At 42.1% G+C, this 10863-nt stretch overlaps 1 long non-coding RNA gene across 2 annotated transcripts; it reads left to right on the top strand.

Moving 5' to 3' along the window:
- The first annotated feature begins 243 nt into the window (after positions 1–243).
- LOC121102224 lies at positions 244–10480 on the top strand. Of its 2 annotated transcripts, none has more exons than XR_005834273.1 (4): positions 244–381; positions 9608–9691; positions 10096–10282; positions 10426–10480. It is a non-coding gene; the product is annotated as an uncharacterized LOC121102224 (long non-coding RNA). The 2 variants fall into 2 exon arrangements; XR_005834272.1 differs by having other exon boundaries at positions 244–404.
- The last annotated feature ends 383 nt before the right edge of the window (positions 10481–10863 follow it).

Genomic DNA, 10863 nt, shown 5'->3' with positions numbered 1-10863 from the left:
AAGGCTAGAGAAGAAGAATCCCATTCTCTCGCATAATAAATATGCATGGAACGGAGGAGCCACGTGCATTCTAATAAAGCGGAGTCCTGGCTTGTTAATGCGTTATAGGTCCACAACAATAAAACACAATAATTACTAGTTAAAGAGATGCCAGTGTTGGCCTTTTACCAACACCCCTGAACATATAATTCATAATAAATTTAGGAAGGCTGAAGTCGGCCTGTTAATTAACCTATTTTCTGCAGCGCCCGGGATGGAGGAAACAATTGTGCAATCCGACAAGGCACCTTCCCAGATGTGCACGTCTCATGATTGGCTGGAAGGACGCTGCAGTTTGGACTCGCGAGCCTCCCCACAGGGTCCTTGCCTGTGTTCAGACAGGTGAGAAAGTTCGGGGAGAAATGGTAAGAGAATATCTCACTGTGTAATTACCATATTTAAAAAAAGAAATTGCAGGACCATGTACACACTGACTGGTGGGTTCAGGGGATTCTTTTTGAGTCAGCATTTCAGGCAAGGAAAGCTGGGGAGAGGGTCTTAGGGTCCTAGGGGACTGAAGCAACATGAATAACTGAGGACATAGGCTTTTCCACTCTTTTTACTCAAAACCCATTAAAATAACAGAAAACAGACAAACATGTCACAGTGCTGGTAACAGGAAAGGGTATCATTTTCTGCCAGAAGTTAAGAAATTTCTGGACTATAGAAAATAGAAGATATAGGACAGGCCAGAACAGAGAGCACCACAGTCGAACGTAATCCAGGAAGAACACCACCCTGAACTTCTATTTTTCTGAATCTGCTAGTATCAGCCTATAAACTAATAGGAAGAGGAGAAAGAGGTCCTGGGAAATTATCAGGATTTTTTTGTATTAGAACATTGAGCTCCCCCTTCTCACTGTCTCACGCTGGACAACAGGTGGTGGAGGGGCTTGTCACCAAGCTCCAGCTTAATGAATGTTTTCTAAGGAAAGTAAGGATGCCGCCCAAAGAGCCCTCGAAATTGGGTATAGGACTTGAGGGAATGCTAATCTCCGTGACAGATGTATGGTAGGAGGCAAAGACATTAACGTCTTTGCATGAGTAATATACTTCTTATTTTACTGGTGGAGAGGAGGGGTTTAGAGTATGTGGGCATAAAGCAGGCAGGCTGTTGGAGACTTTTTTCCTCCTTCCAGGTAGGAGAGAGGCATGAAGGAGAAAGAGGAAACCCACTCCACTTCTATGCATCAATCAACCTTGCTCATCATTCATAGAATCAATGGGCAACCAAGGATCACCAGACATTGGATAAAAACTAATGGTATAAAAGAGAAGAACAAGTGAACTAGGATAATGGTTGGAAACAGATAATTTGAAGAACTAAAGAAAACATTAAATCAGTTCTCATTAGTATCCTCAATGAAATTCAAAAGACTATTGATCGGTGAAAGTAGAACACATTGTTGAGAAAAAGGAGAAATCAGAAAATGAGGAATTCTTGGAAATTAGAATTTTGATCGCTGGAATTTAAAAATTAACAGAAGGGATAAATAGAAAGGACATAGGTAAAAATATCTTACTAATCCGGAAAATAAAGTTGAGGAAATCTTTTAGAACATAAGGGGCATCAGCGACAAAAATATTTTAAGAAATGAGTTTATGTGGAGGTATGTGGCAGATCGAAACCTAAGGTCCTACATCCATGTAATTGTTTTTGTTTGTGTTTTGTTGTTGTTTTGTTTTGTTGTAGGAGAGAGTCAGGGAGAAGTGAAGACATAATAGAAATCATAGAAAAAAATTCCCACAATGTGGGCACAAACTTCACATTGAGAAAGTTTACTGGATGGTGAGGAAATGAAATGGAAAAACACCCATTAATCACATCCTAATGAAATATCTGAGCAAGGATGTGTCAACATTAAGACATTTGTTCATGAAATTTACTACTTTGATAATTTAAAAGCTAAAAGCTGTGTTAAGAGAATAACATGTTCTATACACATTCACCACTACTATTCACATTATATTGGGCGGCTAAGACACGAAAAGTAATTACTAGATATTAATATCTGTAAATAAACTTAAGGGTTCAAACTTCCTGTTATTAGGAAAAAGCAAATTAAAAACAATTCAATATGAGTGCGTATTCTTCCATCAAGCATTTCAAACTTGAGAATGGGGATATGGGCCATCGCAAACATTGTTGCTGCAAGTATCAAATGGAAAGGCTTTTAGAAAGGGGGAAAGTATTTATCCAAACTTAAAACTCAGAGATTTGTAGAGACAAAGTATCCTTCTAAGTGTCTTTTGCAGAGAAATACTTGTGGGTGTGCATGAAACTTCAAACAGAGGATGTTCATTGCATGTTATTAATCAGGAGAAGGGCAGCAACCCCAATGTTGAAAGTGGAGAAATGTAGAAATGAGATGATGCTGTATCAGTACTGAGAAAACAGGATGTAGCTGTAAAAAAAATAAATAACATGGAAATGCAGTTCTTTGGAATCCTCAGAAGACAAACAGCGTGATGTTTGGAAAGGAGAGAGAGAAGCACTGGGGTGGTGGATTTTAGAGCTTGCCTTCCATCTTCTGTGTTTGCCTCCAGCTCGCGGACGTGCTGAGCCTCAGCACCCCGCCAAGCCAGTATCGGGCTTCCCCCCATACCTGCTCCTTTCTCTGTCCGGGCACAGACACGGCCCCGTAACATTCGCACCAACATTCTTTCCTGGTGCAATTTTTCTTTTTAATTCATTCTCCTTCTAACCCAAAACTATGCAGAGAGAAGCATTTCTCTCCCATAACCTTTGTTTCGCTGAGAAACGAAAGCTAATAGAATTGAGATTCATTAAAATTTTCTGTACAAAACCCCTACATTTTAAGGATTTATGTTGTAAGTCAATTCAGTGCCTTAGTACCTTCGGTGAAGGTCACTGCTGCGAGTGATGCGAAAGTGTAACAGGTATGATCTGGGCAGTAATAAATAAGGTTGTATAAGAATACAATTCTCTTTGTTTTGCTTACAGAACCTAAACTTCTATCTGCTTCCTTTCCTTCTTGTTTTCAGAAAATTTAACCCGTTACAGCTGGACATTTCTGTATTAAAATTTAATATCTTTTGGAGAGTTAGTCTGGTCCAGAAAATCTTTCCATTTCAGTACAAGTAGTATTACAGTTTCCGTTCCTATCAATTTCAGAGCTGAACTTCTGAGTTTCCTCTCTGTTAGAGATCCAATGGGCTTGGGCCCCCATCCCAAAGTAGAGATTGGGTGGAGAAGGGGTGGGTGAGATGAGGTGGCCTACTTTCCTCATCGGCTTCTGTGCAGTTGCTGCGGCCTGCCATGGGCAGTCGTGGGCAGGACTGAGGCTGATGTTGGATCACTGGGTAGCGTACAGGATGTCTGTTAGACACCCGGGAAGGCAGAGCCACTTCTTCCTGACTCCCCCAGCAGGGTCCACTTCTGTTGGGTCTCCGCATCCCCAGTGGAATGGTTTTGGGGTGGAGCCTGGCTAACTGTGCTGTTGGCTAATCTCTGTGCCATGCTCCAACACAAGATTACCTTTCTGGGAGAATCGGGAACAGTCTTTGCTCAGGTCCTTCACGGGAGGCCGTTCCATGTTCCTGTTGTGCTTCTCACACTCTGGCAACAGGAGATATGTTGCAGGCTTTGCCTGAGAGCAAACACCAGGTGAGATGCAGATTCCACTTTCTTTATTTAGAATCACCCCCAATTTCAGAATTTCAGGAGAACTTCCCCTGGCTAACTCCCCCTTTAACCATTCCCTCAGCCCCCCCACTACAAAGCTCCCTCAAAGAAGGGACAATCCAAGTTGTTCTTATCTTCCTTCTCAAATTGGGCCCCCGTATTCTTCTGCCCCCCCATCTCTCTCACACCACCATGGCAGCCTGTGCCTTGTGAATGGTACTTCAAGAGTGTGCTTCCATGAGCTTAAAGAATTCTAAGTTTTCCTCAGTGTTTTTTTTTTTTTTTCCAGGTATGAACTGTCTCCACAGTAATCTATGCTCTTTCTGTTTAAAAATCCGATGGAGGAAGGTTCTGCTGGCAGTCTAGAACAACAGGGCAAGGCATCTTTACTTAATTATTTATATCATCTCTTCAAGAAAGCCTCTTTAGAAAGAATTCAGTGACTGAGAAATTAAGGGGAAAAAATTGAGACATAGAATGAGTAGCTCGCAGTGTTAAGTGTTGTCCTCAATAAAAATCTACAGAAATCGGTATTTTTGCAAGTTCCCTATGTGAGGCCCTTGGTGAGCCAGTTTTGGGATAGTGATAGTTGATAGAGTTCTCCTTGCCACCAGATCGATAAGAGAGAGAACAATGAGATGTATGCTACCAATTCCAGATCATTTGTGAACATCAGGCATTTGGGTGCCTGCTCATTCAGAGGAAGGGAAGCAGAAAGGAAAAAAAGCCTAGAGAAAGCTCAGGTACGAGATGATGAAGCCAGCTGTTGTCTGAACCAGAGGGCACTTCTTCTGAAGCCTGGCTGTACTTGCTGTCATTGGACTGTGGGAGATCCACTATAGTCTTCACAATGAGCCCACTGTCCTCCTTTTCCTTTAGTTGAATGGATATCTGAGCCTTCATTTCCCCAAAGAGGGTGAAAGTCGGTTCCTGGGAAGGGAGTGAAAAGAATCTTACATATTATAACAGTTTGTGGCCCTCCTAAACTCAACTCTCCTCGAGAAAATCTTGTTCCTTAGTTTTTAATTCCATCCCTCTCATTAGGGAGAAATTTAATCTAATCTAAATTGTAATTAATTAACTAATTAATTAAAATGATTTAATTTAAATTCATTGATTAAAATAAAATTCTCTCTTTAGGGGAATGGTAGAGAAAAAAAAGTGTAGAAACATCCACCATGACCTGACTGAGGCAGACGCACTTTCCTCCAAACAAACAAAACAAAACAAAACCCCAAAACCAAAATACAAAGCAAAGCAATTCTTTTCTTCAAAGTGCCTAAGATTCTCTCACAATATCCACAAAAGTGAATATTAAAGTCTATGGACCCAACCCATTCTTAGTCCATTCTTTGAGCGGCAGAAAATAATCCACGTTCTTACCATCCTGTTGGAGAAAGAGAACTTAGAATCGTCTTATGTCCAATAGTCAACCCGGTGTATCGCATAGATGCTATTTAAACATTGATCTTCACTTTTCTGTTTTGCACCTAAAATATCAGAAAATCAGCAAGCTGATGTGACAAGAGATACATTTTGACTATAAAAATAACAAGGCAATCACCTGTTTTATGTACGGTTTTTGTCTTGTTTTGTTTATTTGTTTTGGTTAGCAAAAGAATATTCTTACTCCCAATGCTGATAAAGCTTTAGAAACAGGGTCTTATATTTCCCTGTATTACCATCGTTTTCCATGTCACTCTCCTCTAAACCCTGAAACAATTATCTGCGGGAGTTTGAAGGTTCTGGTAATGTGTTACGTTGCTTCATGCTAAGATAGCTTTTATAAAACCAAGCCAAACTTTTGCTACCTGTGGAAGAAGACAAAATCAATGCATTCAGTTGGAAAACCCTCTTCTGTATGTTAGAATACTACCCACAAGAATCACTTAAATTGGAAAATAAACCGGATATTGAACCCCCTTCTTCTGCCACATTAAAAATCTCTACCACTTGAAGGTATATCGGTCCTACCTACTTCTTCATCATCTTAGTCATTTGATTGTTGAACCATCAAAACTGTTGCCCTCTTCCTCATTTCAGTAGCTGAAGAATCTCTTTGGTGACGTAGAAAATCCTCACACATACCTTGGTAATTTTAATCCTGAAGTATAATGTGTCCTCTTGGCTAATTGGTTAAGAGGCTCTTTCCCCTTCCACACACTTTAAAAAAATTACTTTGAGTTCTGAAAGCAGTATGTGATCTTTCAAGTTGCCTTCTTCACTCCTCTTGAAAGAAACTGTAAATATTCACTTAAAGGAAACCTGGAGTACGGAATATTTTGAATTTGTAAAAGACAAAGTAAGAACACTAGTAGTGGGTAGACTTCTCGATTCGTTGGCTTCCCCCACTTATTCAAAATAAAAAACTCTGACTAACTTTTCTTTAAACCTTTCACTTCATCATAGGGTAAAGTCTGAGTCCTATGTGTACTCATCTGTACTCATTAGGTAACATAAATGTCACGGATATTTATTTATAAATCAATAGGAAATGTTGCCAGCCTCAGACCAAAAAAAAAAAAAAAAAAAGGCAAGATTCAATAGCAGAAGGGGTAAGAATACTGAATATTTAGGGGATTTTACTGACCTTACAGATCAAGGATTGCAATTATTATTGACAATCTATGCTGCAGGTAGGCATTGTTTTTGTTCATAATTAGATTCCTTTCTCAATAATAAGACATGATGAAGACGGAGATCGTAATTCATACCCATCTGACTGGAAGGGTCTCTTTCAGATGCAAGTTGCAGAAACTCCCAAAATGTAAGGAGGATTTATTGACCCCTATAAAGCCCAGGGGTAGAGCTGGCTTTCAGGTACAATATTTACAGGGGGAAGTTTCCCTTTGTCTTCCACCTGGGTTGCCCTACTCTCCTCTGTGAGTTGGCCTCTTTTTCAGGCTCTATTCTGTAGCAAGAAGATTGGGGAAAGATTCTGAACAATCCTGCTTGGACCTATACTGGCTATTCCCTGTTCTTCCTTGACCCCCCTTCACCCCTAGCAATGTGACTTAACACTACGCTTGTTCAGACTTGTACCATCCAAGGAATCTGGAATCCTAGACTATTTCTTCTTGACTAACTTATCGTATTGCTTTTTAGACATCAGGTGATGTTCCATGGGCATTAAACATGTGGCTGTTTTATTTTTTAGGGATCCATGGTTCTTGATCCTGGCTGCATAATCGAACACCCAGGGAGCATTTAAGGAATACAATTGTCCAGGGCACGGCCAGAGCAAATAAATTAAAAATCTAGGAATGAGAGGTGCCTGGGTGGCTCAGTTGGTTAGGCATCTGCCTTCGGCTCAGGTCATGATCTCAGGGTCCTCAGATAGAGCCCCGCTTTGGGGTCCCTGCTCAGTGGGGAGCCTGCTTCTCCTCCCTCGGGCCCTCCACCTGCTCATGTTCTCTCTCTCTCAAATAAATAAATAAAATCTCAAAAAAAAAATCTAGTAATGAGACACAGGCACTGGTATATTTAAAACGCTCCCTGCTATTTCTAATATATAGACTTAATTGGTGATAGCTGTTAAACATTTAACAACTAGAGTGGAGGGAGGAAGAAGACCTGATTTGTAGTATTTGCTGACTTCCATGGTGTTAATACCCCCACCATGGCCAATTCCAGCTTCACACATGACGTCACTGAGCATGGAGATGAGAAGAGATGCGCACCATTGGCTCTGGTGGGTTCTGACACGTGTGCAGTGCACAGTACCTACGGGCGGAATCATAGGTTTGGGTGACGGCAGCTACTTCTCTGCAGCCTTTCACACCGTTGACTGATAGATCTTTCCCCAAAGCTGTCTCTGCTTGGTTGCTGGGATACAATGAACCTTTTCCGAATTCTCTTCTTTCCCTGAATGTCCTTTCTCCAATCCCCTCTTCAGACCTACTTTCTTCTTCTTCTTTTTTTTAAGATTTATTTATTTATTTGAGATAGAGAGAGCAAGCAGGGGGAGGGGCAGAGGCAGAGGGAGAGAGAATCTCAAGCAGACTCCCCCGCTGAGCACAGAGGGGCTCAATCCATGACCCATAAAATCACAACCCATGAGATCATGACCTGAGCCAAAATCACGAGTCAGATGCTCAACGGACTGAGCCACCCCGTCACCCCCAGAACTACCTTCTTCTAACCAAACTTAACATGGTTGTTCTAGGCTCTCCTCTCCTTACACTAATTAATGACTGAATACATACCTTCAGCAGTGGCCCTTCTCCTGGGCAGACCCCCCCCCCCAAATATCCAACTGCCTTCTCCTCATCTCCACATGTATGTCTCATATCTGCCTCAAATTCAACATTCTAAAACTGATACCCAGGGTTCTCCCTCCACCCCCCTGAACCTCACTGCCTTCTAGTTTTCTACAGCTCAGTGAATGGTGTGATCATTCAAACTGTTGGACAAGCCAGAATCCAGGGAGTCTCTGTTGACACCTGCTAACCTTCATATCAATCACTCCAGCCTGCAGATCTTTACTTCCCTAAATTGCTCTCAAAACCATCCATTTCTCCCCATGGTCAGTGTTAAAAGAAACCCTAGAGGAGAGAGCTGCTAACTTCACAGAGAGGTGCATTTGAACTGACACTTGAAGGGTGCGCGGGAAATAGCTGACGAAGGGAAGGAAGGTGTCCGGGCGGACAAGCAGCCTGCTGACCTCAACCACGACAGACTCACAGATGCCATTTACTCCTCTACCTGCCGGTCTACCATATGTTACAAGTTTCACGCAGGCAAAACCTAAACTGATTCTGCCCACTTCTCTATATTTTGAACTATTCTTCCCTATCTCAGGAAATGGCCCAACTATCCATTCACTAGTCGCTCAAGACAAAATACCCAGGAATCATCATTTTCTTAACTCCACATCCAGCTCCTCAGCAAGCTTTATCTGCTCTTCTTAAAAATACATCCTGAATCTACCCTTCCCTATCTCCACTGCCACTGTTCTTGTCCAAGCAATCTGCATGTCTTGCTCGAATCAGAGCAATACCCTTCTCTGCAGCCTCCCTAAATCCTTTTTTCAACATAGCTGAATGATTTTAGAAAAATAATCAGATCATATTGCTCACTTGCTGGAAGTTTCCCGATGGCTTCCCATTACACTTAGAATAAATCCCATCCCCCAACCCCTATAAGTCTCGACATGACCTGCACCCTGACCACCTTTCCCACCACGTTCACGACCAACTTCACTCTAGTCTCCATCAGCACTGGCTTTTTTTCTGCTTGACAAGAGCACTAAGCTCCCTTTCCCCTCAACATTTCCCTTCCTCCCAGGTCTTACGAACCTTTATACCTGTTGTGCTTCTCCCGGCATGATCTGACCCCAAATCTTCACCTCTTCATAGAGACTTAATGAGCCACCAGCCCGCCCACTTTCTTACTGGTCACGATATTACTCTGTTCCATTTTCTTTATAGCCCTTCTCGTTGTATGAAAATGTATCCCTCTATCTGTTTACTCCCTACCCCTCTGCCAGCGTATATATTCCGTCCCACCTACAATCAAAGTCTCTGTGAGTGCAGGGATCTGGTCTGTTTCATTTATCCCTGTTTTCCTGGCATCTAGAACTGTGCCTGGACTGTAGTAAGTATCTGGTGAATACTTACTGTTGACAAATAATTACTGTGGAAAACATTTTCAAAGACTAGGTCAGGAATAGAAGAACTATTTGCTTTATATATTTCTTGTTTCAATGACTTAAACGACCTCAGAAAATCAATTATATCCCTTCTTTATTTAGTTTCTTACCCTGTAAAATGCCAATAATGTTTCCTATATATTTGCAAATATGAAGAGTTTAAAGATGTCTGGGAATATAAAGTATTTTTGTAGCATAAATATATGGTAAGCAAATACGTGGCAGGGACACCAACCATGAAAGCATGCTTATCCACACTCCTTCCCCACCAGCTTCTGAGACGCCCGTCTTGGCCTGATCACGTAAATCAGAGGAAAGATCGAGGAGGAAATTGAAGAGGAAAGGGGGTTACTGAGGTTTGTATTGCAGATGGAAAGTATTACTCATTAAAGGGGGGAAGGGCAGAAAAAGAGAGTGAAAGAAAAATATGAACTAGAAAGGTTGTTGTGTCTGGACCGGAGGGTGGATTTGGGATTGCTGGGAGAAAGGAAAGAACATGAGGATCAATCTTGGCACCAAGGGGTTGTGTGTGGGAAGACTGGGAAGTTTTTGGAATTTCCAGAGATGACAGTAAAGACTTAATTTGCTTTTCAATTAATTTTTTGGCCACCAGTTTGTTTTCTTTACTGCAAACCCACAGCCCCTTTCTGCGACTGGCCCTGGGGAGAGAGCAAGGGGTCTGGTTTTGTGATGGCTGCAAAGGGAAATGTAAGTGTCATCGGCCAGCCCCCGACCTCCTTCCACATTACACTTCCCATAGACTTAAATAGGACATCGTGTCTCAAGTGCAGAAGAATGGGGAGACAGACAATGAGCTCAAATTAATGAAGTCCTCCAACGCAGAAGGCGCGGGGCAAGGAGCTTGGGGATGTTCGAGGTGTATAGCCCAAGGTTATACAGCCGAGCCGAAGAGCCTTACGACACAGTGCCCTCCGGCAGCTGGTGAGGTCAGAAAACGTTGTCCTGGCGCTGGAAAGCTGGGGGATGGATCTGGCTCTGGCCCTTACCAGCCATGCAACTTTGGGAGCCCCATGAAACCATATCCTCACTTTTATTTATTTATTTATTTATTTATTTATTTATTTGACAGAGACAGCCAGCGAAAGAGGGAACACAGCGGGGGGAGTGGAAGAGGAAGAAGCAGGTTCCCAGCAGAGGAGCCCGATGTGGGGCTCGATCCCATAACGCCAGGATCACGCCTTGAGCCGAAGGCAGACGCCCAACCGCTGTGCCACCCAGGCGCCCCACCATATCCTCACTTCTAAAATAAAACACTGAACCAGGTCAGTGGCTCCCAGACACCAGTCTGAGAGCCAGTGACTGTCTGAGAGGAAGTTTCCATTGGTCAGTGGCAAATTAAAAAAAAAAAAAAAAGATAAGGTTACATCTACATCATCTATTTGTTACTGGAACATTGCTAAATGGCTTTTCTTGGAAATGGCTGTTCTTTTTTTTATTATCAAAATAACTTATTATTCATTATTTCAGATAATAGTTACTTTTGAAGGAAAATGTTGCTTGGCTTATC

This window comes from Ursus maritimus, unplaced genomic scaffold (genome assembly GCF_017311325.1).
Source record: "Ursus maritimus isolate PB19 unplaced genomic scaffold, ASM1731132v1 scaffold_13, whole genome shotgun sequence".
In the NCBI taxonomy this organism is placed as follows: domain Eukaryota; kingdom Metazoa; phylum Chordata; class Mammalia; order Carnivora; family Ursidae; genus Ursus; species Ursus maritimus.
The sequence above is the reverse complement of the archived record's forward strand: the minus strand, read 5'-3'. Positions and strand labels throughout refer to the sequence as shown.